Genomic DNA, 18,616 nt, shown 5'->3' with positions numbered 1-18,616 from the left:
GAACAGAATATCTATGAACGAGTTTTTGAAAAAAGAAGAGGAAAATAAAAATCGTTGACTACGGTGTCGACTCTCGTGTGGTTTGACGGGGGATCGGTCGTGTATGCGTGCTTTTAGCGCAAGAGCAAAGACACTGCATTGACTGCAGCCTGGAATGTGTATCTACCTGGTCAAAAGCCAGTCAGATTCAATTACGAGCCAGTTTAATAATTCCTCGCTAGCCTAGTCACGTTCCGTATCTAGATGAAGCTTGTCTCTCGCTGGCCAAATTAAAGGCATCTCGTTTACGAGCGCGTCATTCGCATTGTAGAAAACGAAGACGTCGTATTTTTGCACGCTGGGAACGAATTTTTAGCTTCCTGGTATGTTAACCACTTGTCGTAAGAAAAACACGGTCGAGAAACTCGGCTGTTCCTCGACAAGTTCCTCGACGCAACGTAAGTTATAGTTTAAGCGACAAGAATCTCTTGGGATTTGCGGATTAGTCCGACCCTCGCTCTGTTTAAATATTAAACACACCTCAGGCTTTCTTCATTCGCATTCTTTTCACGAATTTTTATTAACGAATTTTTAACGCGACGAAAACGCAACGATTTACTCGTATAATTTTCATGATGGTTAAATATCTTTCGACTTTGTTGAAGGGATAGATGATTTCAAGTTGAACAAGAGTTTTATTTGGTAGAAAGATAAGATTGGTTAGGATCTTATGTTTTATAAAATTCTAATCGATCTACCTTATTGCGTGATATAAACTTTCTTCATTAAACAAGATCTGCTAGCAATTTTTGTGGACTGTGCTGTACAAGATATCGTTCCGTTGTTGTAAACTATCATCATCATTCCTAATTAACTTAATGAAGTATTTTTCACTGACTCATACCACAAGCATATCGATCAAACAATAAACATGACATTTATCAAAACGATATTTCAAAATTGCAAAAAATAACGATTGAAATAACGATTTTTCTCAATTCGTAAAAAATGAAGAACGTTCGTAGAAAAGTCATAAAAAGCGAGCGAACGGGTGAAATGCAGACGAGAGATACGACTCTATCGATTCTCGCGTGCAGACGCGTCACAAGAATATACGTTCTGGTGTGTAAATTACAGAACGACAGACTCTACGTGGGACTACTCTTGTCCGCCGCGAGAAAGATGCTTCAATAACATATTTCACGATGACTAGCGCGATAAGTGCTTCTCTCGCGTGCTCGTCGCTTTCGATATTTACCCGCTCCCGCCACTCGGTATAAATCACGAGTATTGTGCAAGAAATTGATGAAAAGTCACGCCGATAATATTGGCACACGGGCGATTGGTTCGTTCGAAATTTTACCCGATTTGTTTGCAGTACCAGCATTAAGTTTATTTTATCCTGTGTCCACCTATTCGTATTTGTTCTTTCACTGAATTTTAGCGACATTTTATAAAAAACAAATGTCTACCGTATAATTTTCTCTTAGTAAATATATTTTTCTCACTTTGCATTATGTAATTTTATATTATTATAATTGTTAAATACTTTCATATCATATAATGTATGTTAAATATTTCTACAAATAAGATTTACGTTGAAACAATTTCATTCCCACGCGAAACATGTTCGTTACATCATATAAACAAAAATAAATTACACATGTGTTAAATATTTTACTGAAAAGTTATTAAATTCCCAATTAACGTTCCAGGCTATATCAACCTGAACAGTGCATGAACGTCAAACGGCTTTGAAAATTAATCCAGTATACGTGTACTTTGCTAATATTTGCCAAAACGGATTTCTCTATGGGCATTCTAAATGATTTTCGCTTGAAACAAAATCTCACATCAAAACCTTTCAGTTTTAATACGTTCATTCATCGCTAGTCATCGTTTCTTCTTTCATACATAATAACCTGTTTCATTCTTTACACTAATCAAGTCGTTAATTGTCGCAGTAGATACTTCCAACGAATGCGTATCACACGTATCTATATATATATGTAACACGCACCATTTATGAAGTGTGAATGTGCGTTAGCGGACTCGAGCCAAAGGGAACATCAACGACTCCCATCTATGCGTGAAAAATGATGGTGATATATCAGGCCGACGTCATTAATCATCGTTCGAGCCCGTGAGCAGTGTCGTGTCGCGAAATCCTTCGAGCAAAATCGGCGATGCTCGCCTGGGAAAAATCATCATCGGCTTAATCCTCCCGAAAAACCACCCTTTCGGATCCACGTAATCGTATGGACCTAAACTCTAAACAGATGCTCAAACGAGATTACGATTCCTCCACGAGATTTTTTTTCCCGATTGACGAAAACGCGCCGTGGATAATCACATTCCGAATAAGGGACGAGAAGTTTTTCGCGATAAGTTTGAGGGGCGAAAGCGAAGTACAGATGGTTGCGAAGATCAATGAGACTTTAGGGAAGACACAGACTTTGGAAACTGGGGGAGTGTTTTTATAAGCAGATGATAGATTTTGAGATTTGGAAGTTTAAATCCTTTTTGAACAATGTTGTTAAATGGAGTTGTTAAAACAATAGATTGGAATACTGTTTTGATTGTATTATTGGTTAGAAATTGAACGTGTCTTAAATTGAGATTCCTCGAACAATGTTCGTCGATTTTTGAAATCGTTCGTGTAGTGTAATGAGCGATTCTGTATCACTTTTGCGGTGTTGTAAAGATGACGTATGCTAGTAAAATAGAAGTTATTAAGAAGTCTTCTTAATACAAGAAGTTTTACAAGTTACGAAATTCTGGTTGTGTTTGCAGAAATTTTTGACAATTTAAAGGATCTGTTGTAAGCTACGTACGCATGCATTTCCCTGTTATTTTATGGACAGTTTTATTCGTGTACCAACACACGAAATCAATTTCGGTAGATTATCTCTTTTTATTAATGTTTCCGAGCGTCCAATGGTTTTCAAGGGGTCGGGAGATCAGCCAGGCAGGAAAATGGAAAACGATTTTATTAATTTTTCTACGTCGGCTGAAACAATTTCGTTTCCAATTTGAATTCCATTTGGAATACCGTGTGATGTTTCCCGCTTGTTATAAAAATATGTTCAGCCCGACGCAATTTATAAATAGCTATAGCGATACTCACATACCCATTACTTAGTATACTCTGAGTTGTCACAATTACTGAGAGTGGTAGATAGATATTTACTGTTAACATAACAACGTTCGTCTGATATTTTTCCTTAACTATATATTATCATCGTATAAAAGTGATTTAAATACCAACATATTTGCTATAATTGTTTCCGGCAGAACTTCATTAACTTAATTACAATAATTTCCTAACTGTGAAGTAAAAAATATAAATATTTTATCATTCCAGCGACTCATTAGTACCTACATTATCATTGATTATACGTTACTGCAACGAGCACAGCGTGACAGTCAAGTGAGCACTACTATATTTTTCGATGTATAAAAGGCGTAAATACAAATCGATTTAATGAATAAATAATGACATCCAACGCGGCATCCTATCCCGTTAAAAGGATAAATATTTATACCATTCGTTCGAGCCAAGCACGTGCTAATAATAAACAATTACGCGAAACGTTTATGATGCTTGCAAGCATTAAATATACAGATGGTAGCGTTCGTCGAAATCTCGTTACGAACTTTTGTTAAACGCCGTCGACGTTTCCGGGAAACTGGATCTCGCCGGCGCGGCGGATGACACGGAACGCGTCACACAGAATTGTCAAACGGCAACGCTGTCAGGCTGGTACATTTCATTAACCGCAGTGCATCGCAATTAATGCGGAACGCTTAACTATTAACGAGACTGCTTTCGAGTATTAATACAAATTACGCGAAACAATCTTCTCTGTCGATAAACCGTCGCGCTGCTATTGACCGCGCGTGCGCCGTGAATCCGACTGACGATCAATTCGACGAGACAATTTGTCTGCTCGTTAAAATTCCCTCCGACACGGGACGCGGCGAATTACACACGGTTTTCTGGCGATCAAATGCGAAAACAGAAACACAGTGGCAAGAATCATGCGATGATGTGGAATCGTCGACGTCGCGACCTTCTGCGTTCGCGTATTGCTCTGGATGAAAGAATCACCGCGCAATGATGTCTCGTGGAGAACAACGAGCGGACAACAGCCGTGAGAAGAGAAACGCGATGACGTTCTGCGATTCCATTGTACGCTCGGTCTCGGTAATGATACCAGTTTTGTGCAACGCGTCGATACGGTGCGTGTTCACGCGCGACTACGCGTCAAAATGCGTGTGCAAGCTACGCGCCTGTGTTGTCGATCGTTTGTATACACAAGAGGGACGATGTTGTTAGGATTGAGAGGGAGGGGATGAAAAAGAGGTACGTAGTGGGAAAATCAGGGAAAAAAGGGTAACGGCGAGGCGCGAAATCAAAGCGAAACAGAGAACGAGACGGAACAAGGGAGAGGCAAACAAAGGGCCATTGAGTGAGAGGGAATAAAGAATAGAGAAATGCAGGAACGAAGAGAGAAGAAGAGGGAAGAGAGGGTTGACAGACGCGTTGATATCATTATAAACGAGCAGACGACCGGATCTCCACTCAATTTGTTTGATATCCCTACCACGTAACAGTGGTGAACCCCTGAAAACCAAGTGCGCTGTCTGGTCTTCCGTCCTACCATTTTGTCATCGTAACACGTCCTCTGGAATCTTCCCGATTATTCGTAAGACGAGGAGCCCAATGAGAAAAGCTCGTGCGCCTGTACTAGTAGAAAGATTTTCTGAGCTACGATCTTCTTACTCTACATAGCTAGGATGGTCTGTCGGTGAATAAAGCTTAAGTGCTGACGAGAGTAACGATCACTTAAAAATCGTGATTTGCACGTTCAACCCTCGATACCAGCTTGCCGGTCCTGCGATCTCTTCCTTCCTACTGTCACCGGTCTACTGGATATTTAAGCGTATCATCCGCTTCGTCGAGCTGTTGCACGTGGGATCTTTCACTGGGACGCGTTCTATCCGGAAGCTGGTAATGAATAATCCGTTTGGGGAGAATAGAGTATGAGACGAATCTCGTAGATGGTGTTTTCGATGGTTATGTCAGGGAAGAAGGTATTTGCGTATTTGATAAGAGAAATCTGATATGTAATAGATATTTTAGATTTTCAGAGATAGGATGTATTCTGTCCCGTTTTTGTATTCCTTTCCTGATACTTAATCTTGTTAATTTTGAAAATTAGACTTTAAAAGACAGAGTTTGTCGATTAATTTAGTTGATGGAATAACATGTAATAAATTAATTCAACGAATTAATGATACAAAAGATTGAAAGATTTAAAGATCCAGATGTACAATAGGTACGTATGATTATATTATAATCAGACATATTTTCAATTCTTATTACATTTTCTTATTACAAACTATCTATTTAAATTATATATCTTATTTTCTATTTTTATTATAAAACGTAGAAAAAAGCTAATCAAAATTAAGCTTCATTAAAACATCTTCCTCTCCAATTTTCACGAGCAACGTCGATATGGCCCTACTGGTACGCAATAAATAACATCCCATCCCTTAATTTCAGGAAGAAGATCGACCAGCATCCTATTCGCAACTTCCTGTCTCGGCAATAACACTATGCAATTCCAGTCTAGAACCGGGTATAAGATGAACCATACGTTCCGTAAGTCCTCAAACTAGCTTCGTTCGTTACCTTTCCATCGACCTATTCGCTCCAACCTCATTTCCAAACACTAACGAAAACGATTCCCCGGAATTCCATCAGCGACCGATGGACTATTTCGAAGACAACTACAACGACGATAAAGATCGCATCGCAGCTTCTCCTACATGGTTGTCCCTGAAAGTACCCTCGACGAGGACTACGATGGAGACTAAACCCAGGAGAGGAAAAGAGCGAGAACGTATAAGGTGGAAGAGGATAGGCGGCGTAAAAACGAAGTAAATAAGGGGTATCCCGGTGTGTTCGGTGACGGTGTTATCAGATGCCGGTCATGTAAACCGATTCTAGAGATAAAAGTCCGGCGTCCACCAGACCGGCGTCGTTCAGAGACCGCGTGGACACGCTTCTGCACACGTAGACCTAGCTGCAGGTGCACAACACTGACACGTACGTCAGCCCGCGTAACACGAAATGAATGATGATTCATGCGGCACGCGAGCGATTTCACGTCGTGTTCCCGTATTCTTTGCCGAGCTAACGGCAGGAGTAAGTGGGGAATAATACGTAGTCATTTGGTCTACGTGCAACAGGGATCTAACGCTGTAGCTCAATCGATACGTCCTTGCATGTCGCGTATACGTGAGCTCCCTAACCTTGTATAGGGTTGATTCTCTCTTTATCCTTGTTTTCTTCTTCCGTTCTACATCCCCTTCCTCTTCCTCCTTCGTCTTGTTCTTCTTTATGCTTTCTTTTTCCATATATTTCTATCTTGATCGATCGTTCTCTTGTTTTGATAGGACGAACGTGTTCCTTTCGTGTGCTTGACAGCTTCACAATTTTCCACGAAACGATCGTTCTCCCGTTGGTCGTCACGTGAACATACCGCAACGCGGCTACGCCGATTGTAATTATTACGTTTAATACCTGACTTCTGACTCGACACGGAAGCGGTAGCCCGCCGTTACCATCACGAAGAGACGCGCATGATTGACGTCCCAACGCCATTCCCGGCTCACGTTACACCTACCAACGCGACTCGAAAGTTTCGACGCATCTTCGTGGGATTTGCGGCGAGCCGGCGAGTAATCTGTCATTCAAAGTATTTGTAGAATGGTCGGTACGTGTACTCGTCTCGTTATTGTCTACATCGCGACTCTCGCAAGGGGTGAATTGCTAAATCATTGAGCTCTGACGTTGCAAGAAAGGTACCTCTGTAATGATCGTGGTCATTTACGTTTTCCCTAGAGAATCCGAGACTCTTCGCTCCTGTTGGTTAGAAAATTTTCTATCACGAAGTTATTTTTGCTACTTGTAACGAGTTTATGACATTTTATTACATTTTTTTGTTTATACTTTTATGTGACTTTTCTTTGAAAACGTGTAATACAGAAATTTGTATGTCCTTGCGAAAAATAGTAATATGAAACCTAAAAAACGTCGAAGAATAATGTTGTAAAATATCGTTGCACTGACAAGTTAAAAGGAACTTTAAACGTTGAAGTTTTATAATTTTACCATGTATTTGAAATGTTTTGATATTATTAGACAATTTAATCCAATTTCTCTTATAACGGTACATATAAATAGATTATACAGGTCGAAATTGCGATATGAGTTCGATACGAATGGTACGTGTGGTTATAAAAACAGTAGAAAGGTAATACATTTTAATTCTACGAAAGCATAAAAAGTCCCACTTCTTTTAATATGGAATATGGGACTGGGTGCCAAGGTATTAATATATTGTATGATAGCTAATTTTGCCGCCGTGTCAACTACGATAATATAATATTAATAGCGAGAATAATTACACTCGACAATTCCAGACCTTAACAACGATTTAAAGCGCCAGACTTGGTCTTGGTCTTGGTTGCTTTCAAACTATTGCGACAATTTTCATACTACATACATATATGTATTAGGTATGCAATAAATATATTAACTTCATTGCTAATTAATTCAAACAAGTAATTATTTCAGAATATTAGAATACGTTTAGTCATAATAAAATTTTCCCCGAATGATCGAATTAAAAATCTCGTAAAAACGGTGAGGAATTCGAGAATAGTTTAAAAATATATAACAACCTCGCCATAAAATTAGCCATGAAATTAAATTTCGTTTCCTCTTCAGATTGAAATTACTGCAACATAAAAAATAAAGAAATTCCGCAGGTTTGAAATTATTGTTGTAGTTACTGTAATTCAATGCACAGGACCCAAAGCTCGTATTTTACTTCCAGCAAGCCCATTCGAGCGAGGCTCGACAACCAACGAGCCATCGTTTCCCCCCGCAATGCCATGGACGCGTAGGGACAGATCTTAAATAATAAATTCAGACCGAAAAAGCGCGGACCTGCGGACGAATTAACAGTCGCATTTATATTTCACAGTAAAATTTTCGTAGCTAGTGGCTGGCATCACGACACGCCGCGCCGTCGCGACAAATGAGAAATTAAATGCGAGCAAACGCGTGAGCCCATTGAATTACCGTGAATTACGGCGCGATATTAGCAGAAATATCAAAATCATTTGCTTTTGTGACACGTCGTGTGTTAATGCAGGTTAAGCATCGCGTTTGGAACGATAAAAGAATTTCATACGTGAAATAACGTTTGTCAAGGACGATGTTCGTGCGGGTCTGATGCAGACGAGCGATATGATGTTGGGCTGCGATTTCGTAGCGATGACATCGTACAATTTGGTAGGTTTATGTTTCTAATAATACTACGAAGCGTTAACGCGAGACAGATGTAGCGAGATTACAAGTTAAATGGCTAAGTTATGAACCAATTGTATAGAAGTATGTACACTTTTACGGTACCTTTCATTTTTAATAAACTTTCAATGCTTGACACATTATAAATTTCAAATCGCATGTATTTTTTACTAAACATCATACGATTGATATATCAGTATTTTATATGTATATTATTTACCATATACAGTATCAAATCAAATGATCTTTTAATAGTTATTTAAATTTTTCTCATTTTAAAGCAAATATAGAAACCGTTCTAAGACTTTGGAGCGAAAGGATACTTTCTCGGATTAGAAATCAGAAGACTTTTTGAATTTCGAACTTAGTCTGAGTTTTTACAGTTTCAGGTTACTATATGACATACGGTAGCGTTGCGTCGCTTGCCTGCATTGAACCTAAACTAACCATGAACGTTTTCGTCATACCGGAAGTTTGCTGCATAGCGTTACGAAGCATCTAGTTCTTGAAACTTGAACTGGCGTGTGAAAAGCGTGTAATGATACAAATAGTAGGTATTATTTAATTTAACTAGTATAAAAATAATTAACACTGAAAAAACAGCATTTCAACTGAATTTGTGCTTGCAATTAAGATACGATTAGTCGATGGTCTACCTGCGTTAATTGATTACGTGTGTTTGTTGCGCTCTTACGCCATGGCAGGGGAGTGTTTTCTCGGTTCGGAACGTTAATTCGTTTCGAAGTGAAAAATTACTCATTGAATTTCGCTTTGCATTTACATAAATTTCCATAGTAGTGGCGCAAGCCTTCGAGCGGTATATTTGCACGCGAAACGGGGTCCGGAACAAAGAGGCATCGAAATATTTACGGGCATCAATTGTGCATACGCATGACTGGAAAATGTTTTTCCTTTTTCTAGGGACATATCAAATTTATGACTCTAAAGAAATAAACCAGTCTTCCAAGATAAATTGAGAAATAGAAAAATTATACTATTAGCTGATACGTCACATTGTTCCGTCACTGTTGACGGTCTTTGGTTTTAAATTGAAAATTATCTTCGTTTATTAAGCATCGAAGAATATTTTATTTGTTTGAAGGATGTGACTAATTTATTTAAATGCTAGAATGTACAATAATTTTCTTATCTAAAAATGAATATCTTGAGGCGATATGCACACGAGCAGGCACGATATTATCATTCAAAAATGATATTCTGGATAAGCATAGCCATCGATATTAAAACATAATTCCTTTTCTTAATTAACTATTTATATGCTCAGGAAAAGGTAATCTTTAAAAGATGTTTCGTATATTTTCACGAACCACGAACCTTCCTTCAATAAATTAGAAATTCATCGAATCGGATATGACCCGGAGCTACAGATCCCGATGAGTCAATTGGGAATTGCATCAATCGGTATTAGTCCTAAAGCAACAATAGATCTCGACGAGCAATTTCGAACGGAGCTCCGTCGAATGAATTTAACAGACACTCGCTGTTTGTAGCCATATAATTTAGCATGCATCGAGCACTGATCGACGACAATTAGAGCGAGAGAACTCACCGGAGAGCGTAAACGAGGGCGAAGAGCTCGACTACCTCTCGTTGCAGGGATCTTGTTCCTATGCCGATCTTGTTACGAGACATTAGATAGCGGGGCGATTCCACGTACGCGTAACCTGGGAACCGTGACACGCCCGGTTTTACCGATAATCTTTTGCCATCTTCGCGTACATGTCGTCGCATAATGTCATCACGGTGTATAGCCGACACCAGGGTAATTAATTACGAGAGCGTTGCCCGACACCGCAAGCCAATTAACGTGGCTACACCGTGGCGGGTAGTGCTGGAGCGCAGGCGAAAACAACATCGACGCAACGGAAAAACGTCTACGCGATAGAAAATGCCTAATGAATGAATGAAACGGCGATGGGCGACCAGCGACAATTGCGCTCACTCTAAATTGCAACCGACTGGCTGCCGTTGTGTATTGATTAACGCCGCTAAGCATCGAACCAGAAAGCGGAACAAGGGATCAATGATGTCGCCGTTTCGAATGAACTCTCTCCTTGTCCCCTATTTCGCGCTGCCAGGCGCTCTCGTTGTTTCCCGATCTGTTTAATCCGAAAAATTCGCGCTCCGTGAAAGAACTCTCAAATAATTAATATTAATTGGACGTTGCCGATTATTGGCACGGGCCGATGAACAATATTGGTAGGTACCCGGTGTATATAATCGATGTGAATCGAATTGAAAGAGAAGCAGTCTGTTGAATTTTGAAAAGATTCGATTAGTACATTGTACGTACTGCGGAAAATCGTACAATTCTTCGGAACACGGATTCACTATAATCGTAGCTTAAGATTCAGTAGTTGTCATGTTTAGTAGTAGACATAGCAGTAATCATGTTTAGTAATAATAGTAACGTAATATGACCGTCTTTGGAGAAGACAGTTAACCGTGGCATCGGCAAGTCATGCAGCGCATCTTATTAAATTATTTAGAATTATTAAAACCGGATAAATTTCATGGAATAAGAAATGTTCAAGAATATGGATGGTTTAAGTAATATTTAATAGAGGAAAGACGCGCAAGTCAATATTTTATAAAATATTGAATGTTATGGTGTAGTATATTTCAATGTATTACGTCTCCTACGACAAAATATATATAATTTGCGTGGCTAGCGATGTAAGTAACATACAGCCGATGTTAAGCAATTTTGTCCAATTTATGAAGCTACGTGGCGTCGTGTAGATGAGATCAGTTTAAAGTATCGTAATTAGAAACCTTTTTAGACGCGAATACGAACAGTTCGAAAAACTAAGGAACGGTCTCTCCAGGGAACATGTAAAGTGTAAACTACTGTAAGAATAGCGTACATAAGGATAGGTCGGCGCAAAAGAATGACAGCAATGCGATCTATGGAACGTCACCTTTTTCAATTATAAGGAAAACTCGACAAGCATTGGACAAAAGAAACGTCGTTGCAGCCTGAACAAACGGTTACGTTTAAAAGCTGAAGGAAAAGAATCGTAGTTCGATAGAGAGAAGCGGGAACGCAGCCGCGTGCTTCTTATTGCTATTAACGAAGAAGGATCAAACGGGAGACGGAATCGTTTGATGTTACTATCGGATAAAGGATCAAAAAAAGCCTTCCTTTGATACACCAGCGTTGCTTAATTACTGCTCGAAATAATAACTTCAGCAATTACGCGACAATAAGAAGCGTTCTTTAAGATTGTACTTAGGCTACACGATAAATTAAATTGCGCCTGTAATCTCGTCAACGTCCACATTCCATCTCGAAGTGCAGTGGCTGAAGAAAGTATTAGGACACTCGCTGTAGGAAATTTTCATGTACGTATTTATGTGTGTTACATCATACGATACATTTTGAGATATCATTAATATATCGATATATTATGAAAACATAAATTTAAAAAAGAAATTAGTGTAAATTATGAATGACCAATTGAAGCGTATAATAAGCGTTAAATGTAATTCCACTGAATATTGAGGCTTATTAATATAATGAATTATTGACTGTTTGAATATTATTATGATCTCATCGAAGTATATATCTGGCTAAATATCTTGTAGCTTCTATGTATATTTTAAACATTTCAGACCTTAGCAATGTAATCACGATAGTCGAATCTCAATATAATACTACTGAAGTCGTAAAATGTTTCATACAATGCACATAATACATTCATAAAGTTTCTATAAATGTTCGAATTCTTTCGTGAGTAACTGCATGTACACGTGCAGCAACGAAAGAGAGAGAAATTCCAAAGACAGATATAAATCGTTACCATTTTTCCACCATCCTACAGCCGATCGGAGACAGTTTCTTTCGCGGCACGTTCCAGAAGATTTTCGTGAATATCTGAAGTGTCTTTTTTTCTCTCCTTGAGCAGGTTCAACGGGAAGCTCAAGAGCGGAACCAGTTCGGTTAAATAATAATTGGCCTGCTGTCAGTCGGCTCACGTGCTAAACTTTATTGGAATTGGATCCGTAATCTCGGCACATTTCCCCAGATGCAGAGAAATCGGCTCCTCCTTTTCCCTCTATCCTATTCCCAGTCAACCATTGCCACACTGTCGTTCCGCGTTTTGGACCTTCCTCGTGAAGCACCGTCAAGTTACTTGAGAAAGGAATGGCAGGCTAAAGGATAGATCCTAATCCGACCTACGTTGCCGCGATATCTGCGCTATGTCTCGAAGGAACAGTTGCTTCACAAGCTCACGATAGTACGGGGAGTTGCTCGATTTCGACTCAACGTCACGTTACATGTCGTATTAACCTTCCTCTCGTACGGGATCTATTCTAGCATCGATTGTTTGGAGTCGGTTTCTTCACCAACGTAGCGTCTTATGGCGAGCTTAATGCCTACAAGATGTGATCGCTGGTACATGGTGCCGTAAGAGGATTTTTTAAGTCTTAAAAAATGGAGTTTCAAGGGTGTATTTTCCGCTTGTACTAAGATGAAAGATTGTTCAAAACCTTTCTGAGAGATTGTTTGATTTATATATTGATACACGTTAATATAGTTTCAGTGAGTTATTGTTATTAAACTATATTTCACAGAATATATGGTATCTTTACGTACAGAAATATGGACATAAAATGCAACAGAGCTTTGTTTCATTAACAGTACACGATGTTTAGAATTATATTTCCCTTACAGATAGATTTCTCTATCATACAAACCATCTTATTCAAGTGTGAATATATTTCATTCGTGTACTTCTCAAAAACGCCGTTTACTTATTTGATCTTCGATTAATTCACGGTAACGTTTCAAGATTTTTTATATTACAAAAACGATATGATATCAATTACTGGTACATATGAAGATTAAATATAATTCATCTGTGATCGACTAAAATCAGCAATGGTATTCCTTGATAATTCACATCTTCACAAGCAATATACGATATATTAAAGTTTTTCAACATTTTCAAATATCACATCGCTCTATCTATAGTAATCACGCAAGAATCTTTCGCAATCGTCATTCACAATTACCATCTTCTTCTACACGCACGCGCTTCCACACGTGGCATTGTCAAATCTGTCGTTGCTTATGAATAAAAATCAAAGGAGACTTCGCCTGTCGCGTTCAGCTTTCGTTCGATTAGATTCATCGTTCAGTCGTGGAAAGTGTTCGTGGCACACGCACGACTACACGAGTACGCACACACGGTTATCGTTGCGTGAAGGAATACATCCGACAGGTTCGTCGGCTCGGTTAATGGGGATTTGCCGGAGTAAATTGCTAGCAGCAATTACCGAATACCGACTCGGATAATCCCTTCCTAGTACGCCTTGAGCTGACCCCTCACTCGATACCTCGCTCTGACTGTACTACTTAGTTTACAGGGAAAACCACCCTCCTTGATCCCGTCCCTCGCGTGTCACGTGCACGCGCTCGCACAACGCACGTGCGCGCTTCCGTTACCAGAAGAGCGCTCTCGACTGGTTCTCGATGAAGCAGAGGTTACGATGCATCGTCATCGATTGATGAAATTGGTAGAAACATGTCATAGAATACTTCGTGATATGCGAAAGTATTCGACGTTAAAAGAATGTTAAAAATGTAGGTTGTTTAAGTTGAAAATTTGTTCTGATGGTCTGCGGAATGTTAAAGCTAGGCGCGATATGATTCGTGTGGCAAAATGTAAAATTATTGCTGTTATATAAAATTGAGAATTAATTTTTTAATCTGACGGTTAATTATCCTGAGCTTGTTCGCAATTAAAAATACAAATGCTACTTTTGCGCCCTGTTTAGATCGGGTTTATGGAAGTGTACTAATTATTTCATTAAGGATCATTAACGTTTGTATCGTTGAAATTAAATTTACTTGCGAAATACCGACTTTTCACGCGATAATCATATTATAACGAAAATGTTCTTTGAGATAAGTGCTGGCTGTTCATATAGCTCGTAAACGCAGTTTCTAATGTATTTTCAGAAATCTATATCGGTTCAACAATATGTATATCTCAAAAGTATCACTTACATCGTTGTCTGAAAGGAACCATATTCTGCAAGTACCACTCACCTGAAACAAAAGGAAATTATCTGGTCATTATCAGAGTTACAATAATCAATATGAATAACTGCTATAACTACGGAACAAGTATAGAAACATCAACAGGTAAATAAATAAAAGAGAACAATACAACTGTACCATGTAATAAATATCTGCATACGCAAACATCTGCGTACTTTCTAAAGGGATCCTTGAAGAGAAGAGAGAGCAAAGGGTTGAACCCAACCCTAGTAATAGCAGGGAAACCCGACACTGCCTTTCAGCGCGCTCGAGTGACGCAAATCGTCGAAAGAAACAGAGAAATTTACTGCACGAACCTTAAACTTTCCTAGCTCGCATAAAGAAAGGACACGGTGACATGATCCCGTAAAAAGGAATAACATACAAATAAAAGAGCCTGCCTCACAAAAGAGACAAGAAACTTAACGAGACTCAAGATGAAATTTAGATATGACGGGACGACAGTCGACGAGTTTCTAGAAACTTGAATATTACCGGAAGCGGGGGATCAGGAAATCTGGTCCCCCGATATAATTTGGCGGGTTGCCGTCTGTCTAAACAAACCGCGTCCTCGAGTTTACTCAAAGCTCACGGACCACGGACGACGTCGTCGGTCGTAATTCGAACCGCGGGGGCGGCGACGTTCAATTTTCGCAAAGGAGGCCGAGCAAGTTATTCTAGCGGGCAAGATCAACCGTCTCCGCCTTGATACGTAATATACGGGAGGGCCCGTTAGAAGCAGCCAGTACCAGTGTATTTCCTGGTTGCGTAAAGCCTCCACGGAGAACCTGGTAATAAACGATGCACTGTGCACAGCTTAAACGGAGCTTTATGAAATCCCAGCCGTGATTAATAATTTTCCTCGCGTCTCACCCCTCTCCGTCATCTCTCTTCTCGCGGCACCAACTCCTTGCCCCTCGTACCTCGTTAGACACGTATCTCTCATCCTTAAAGCTTGGCTTATGCATAGAGGTTTCCTCGGTGACTAGGCTACCTTTCTCCCTTCATTCATCCATCTTTGTTCTTATCTTGTTACTCTCGCTCTCGAGCCCGCGTCTTTGTCCCTGTTTTCGCTTCTTGTCTACGAGCGCGTTCTATCCGCGAAAGTCGACCTTGAATTATTAATTTCGACGCAAGCCCGCTCTTTCCAAGTTTCCCGGTATCTTTTTCGTGTCGAAAATATTCTCAGATCGAAAGAAGCAAAGAATTCGGCTAGCGATAGAGTAGATAATTAACAGCGTAGAGTAGTAATTTCGGAGAATTAATAGAATGAATCTTTGCCGTGTGTCGTGGAACCGATTGCTGGGTTGTTTAGAATTCGCTCAGCTGGATAGATTCGATTTTGACAAAGAGATAAGGGTTAGTAAGGAACGAGTTTTAGGTAATTAACGCATGTGCTTAATTAAAGGATTTAAAAAAGAAGAAAGAGAAAATAGTCGATGCTGTAATATCTAGTCGGATGACCTTGAGTTTCATACAGTGTAGTTCCAACGATCGTGAACGAGGGGCAAAACGTGGGCAAGAAAAAGACAAATGCGGCAAAGAATAGCTATCGTCATTACTACAACCCTTCACGCGTGAAACAGGATTATTCTCGTTTGCAAGCCCATTAGGGTGATGTTCCAGGGCCACGACGCATTAAACAGATAATACGCTAGACCATTCGTCTCGTAAATGCAATAACAATACAGCACCACAGATCAATCAAGCAGAAGTGACAAGGTACGGTAAAAGGAACAATTTTGTTTAATGAACATATACGTGCTACTATAGGATCGAGCTTGAGCTTTTAATAATAAACAGATAACGAATGTCCGTATGAAATTCACGCTATCATGAACATCTATAAAGAAATAGAACCTAAACCGAGTTTAGAACTTTGCTATATCACAGAATATATGACGAGCAAATTACATCACAGAATTGTGAAATCAATCATTTGACTATTAAACAAAAATTATTCTTATCATTGTATCACTTTCTCAATTATCTCACATTTTGAAAACACTCTATTCGCAGTCACGAAAACGTGACCACGGTTATTCGCCACATTCTCACATATTTTTATCGCAGTGAAACGTCAGACGCCTTTTTCTTCTTGTTCTCGTTTACAGGCCGAATCGATACCGCTAACTGTTTTAAACGCGGACATACCTGGCTGGCTGACTTCACGTGGCTGTTTTCTATGTCAACACAGCAATATTGAAGCAGGTCGTTCCCGCTGTTGCCACATACGTCAGTCACAGCTCTACCGGTGGATAATTAACCCTGCGGTTTACATTACGACACCTCTATCGTCTCGCGTCACTCTGCCACCGTTCTTTGCTGCCGTTTTTCAGGAACCGAGGACGCTATGTACAGTGACGTTGGAAATACCTTTGCTAGTGATATGATTCCATTCCGACTCTTGGTCATGTTAATTGATTCGAGTTGTTGGGAAATTATGCCGGAACATTTGTGTAATTCGTTCGTTTGCTTTCGTGACAAAGCTTTTCGATGCTTTAGAATATACAAGAAATAATCTGTCCTTAGTTACTTTTCTTGTAGATTTGGTTCTACGTTTGAAAATAAAGAGTTTGCGCACGACACTGTTGATTTATCTCTATGTTATATTTCATTATTCTATTTTAGGTATCATTTTGTAAAATATTTGAATGCGATTCGTAAAAGAGAGTAGACAAGATGAAAATTTCCAATCGTAAGTCAACAATCGACAGAATTTTCGCTTCGAATTTAGAGTATCTAATGTATAAAGTATGACAGACTTCCTTTCCTAGAACACAAATTTGCCAAACTGTACACGAAAAGTATCTTATATTCTCTGAATACTTTTACATTTCTATTCACGGAAAGAAAGAAAAAAAGACTATAAAGAATGCTCAATACGAAAAAATAAAAGAATAAAGAAACCTAAATTCAGGAATGCTTATCTTCATTCCCACGTGACCACATCACCGCTAACATGGTTTCAATTTAGAATCCCCAAAACTGTCTGTAGCACGATTTAATCTCGCCGAGCGGCAGATTCGAAGCACCAAAAACTCCGAAACGACGTTCAACTTTCTCCTAAATCCTTCAGCCGCCGCCTACTAATTTCCAACTCGTTCGAACACGTGCCGAACAGACGAACTGTCAGCGCGCCGTGGAGAACAGTTGTCGGCCGTTCGCATCGGCCGGATGATCTGCATCTGCATCTGACTGCCACCATTGCCGTGGCAGTTGTTGCAAAAGAAAAAAAAAAAAAAAAAGAACAGGAAAAAAATAGAAAAAAACCGCAGTTGCAGCGCATCGTGGAACTTTCGCTCGTACCATCGAGTCTCTGTCTCACTCGACACCACCGCTGAAGTTAGCGTACTCGCCAGGGGGTGAAAGTCTGCCAATGGCAGACGACACCGATGGCAGTGGGTAACAGCCACGCAGCGGCTCTTGCTGATGGATTGTCTCTCTTCCACGCCCCCTGATTACCCTCGTATCCTGTCTCGTTGCCTGTCGTCTCCTGGTCCGTGTCGTCCGATCGTATCCCATCCCAGTCGGCGAAAAAGAGGGAGAGAGACAGGGCGTGAAGCGATTTCTCGCAAAAATCCAACGCGAGAGCGAAAGGAGATTTTTCGTCGGTCGATCTATTCGCGATTTACCTCCTTCTCGATGGTTGCGATGGCGAATAGTTTGTTGAGTTAGCATTCCTGGGTTAGAATTTTCGCGTTAGCATTCTCACGATGATGGAGGGGGTAGGAGTTTGGAGATGGGGACAAGAGAGTGCAACGTTGGCAGCGGAAGGCAGAAGCCGAGACGAGCCTCGAAAATTGAAACAGAATTCGCGGCGTGACGATGAAATACAAGGAGGATTCGCGGTTCCAGAGTTAAATGGAAGCTCGTAAGTTTCCACTGTCAAGAGGTTCTGGATTCAGGGGATGAGGCACGTCGTGGCAGCCAATAAGAAATCACCGTTCGAACCGATGCCACAAATATCGTTTCTATGTCTTTTGTTGACGAATGGTAAAAATGGTACCACGAAATAATTGACGGGGGCATTGGCAGCCATATACGAATACAGGTATTGTATTTAATTGCACATCGAAACGTATGTACATCTACGTACGTAGGATACGAGCGTATGTACATCCATCTACGTAGAATATTAAAAGAGCAACGGCGATATAATTGGCAGCGCGACGAAA

General features: G+C 40.0%; 1 protein-coding gene and 1 long non-coding RNA gene across 4 annotated transcripts in view; one reads left to right on the top strand and one right to left on the bottom strand.

Annotated features, from left to right (window-relative positions):
• Nucleotides 1-18,616, bottom strand: part of LOC122568153 (semaphorin-2A) — a 558,514-nt gene that overhangs the window by 359,794 nt on the left and 180,104 nt on the right. The window lies entirely within an intron of this gene.
• Nucleotides 3,724-9,132, top strand: LOC122568154. Its single transcript, XR_006316997.1, has 3 exons — nucleotides 3,724-5,321; nucleotides 5,552-5,650; nucleotides 5,753-9,132. It is a non-coding gene; the product is annotated as an uncharacterized LOC122568154 (long non-coding RNA).

Source organism: Bombus pyrosoma, linkage group LG6, assembly GCF_014825855.1.
Source record: "Bombus pyrosoma isolate SC7728 linkage group LG6, ASM1482585v1, whole genome shotgun sequence".
Taxonomy (NCBI): Eukaryota; Metazoa; Arthropoda; class Insecta; order Hymenoptera; family Apidae; genus Bombus; species Bombus pyrosoma.
Note: the sequence above shows the minus strand (reverse complement) of the source record. Positions and strands in the feature narration are given on the sequence as shown.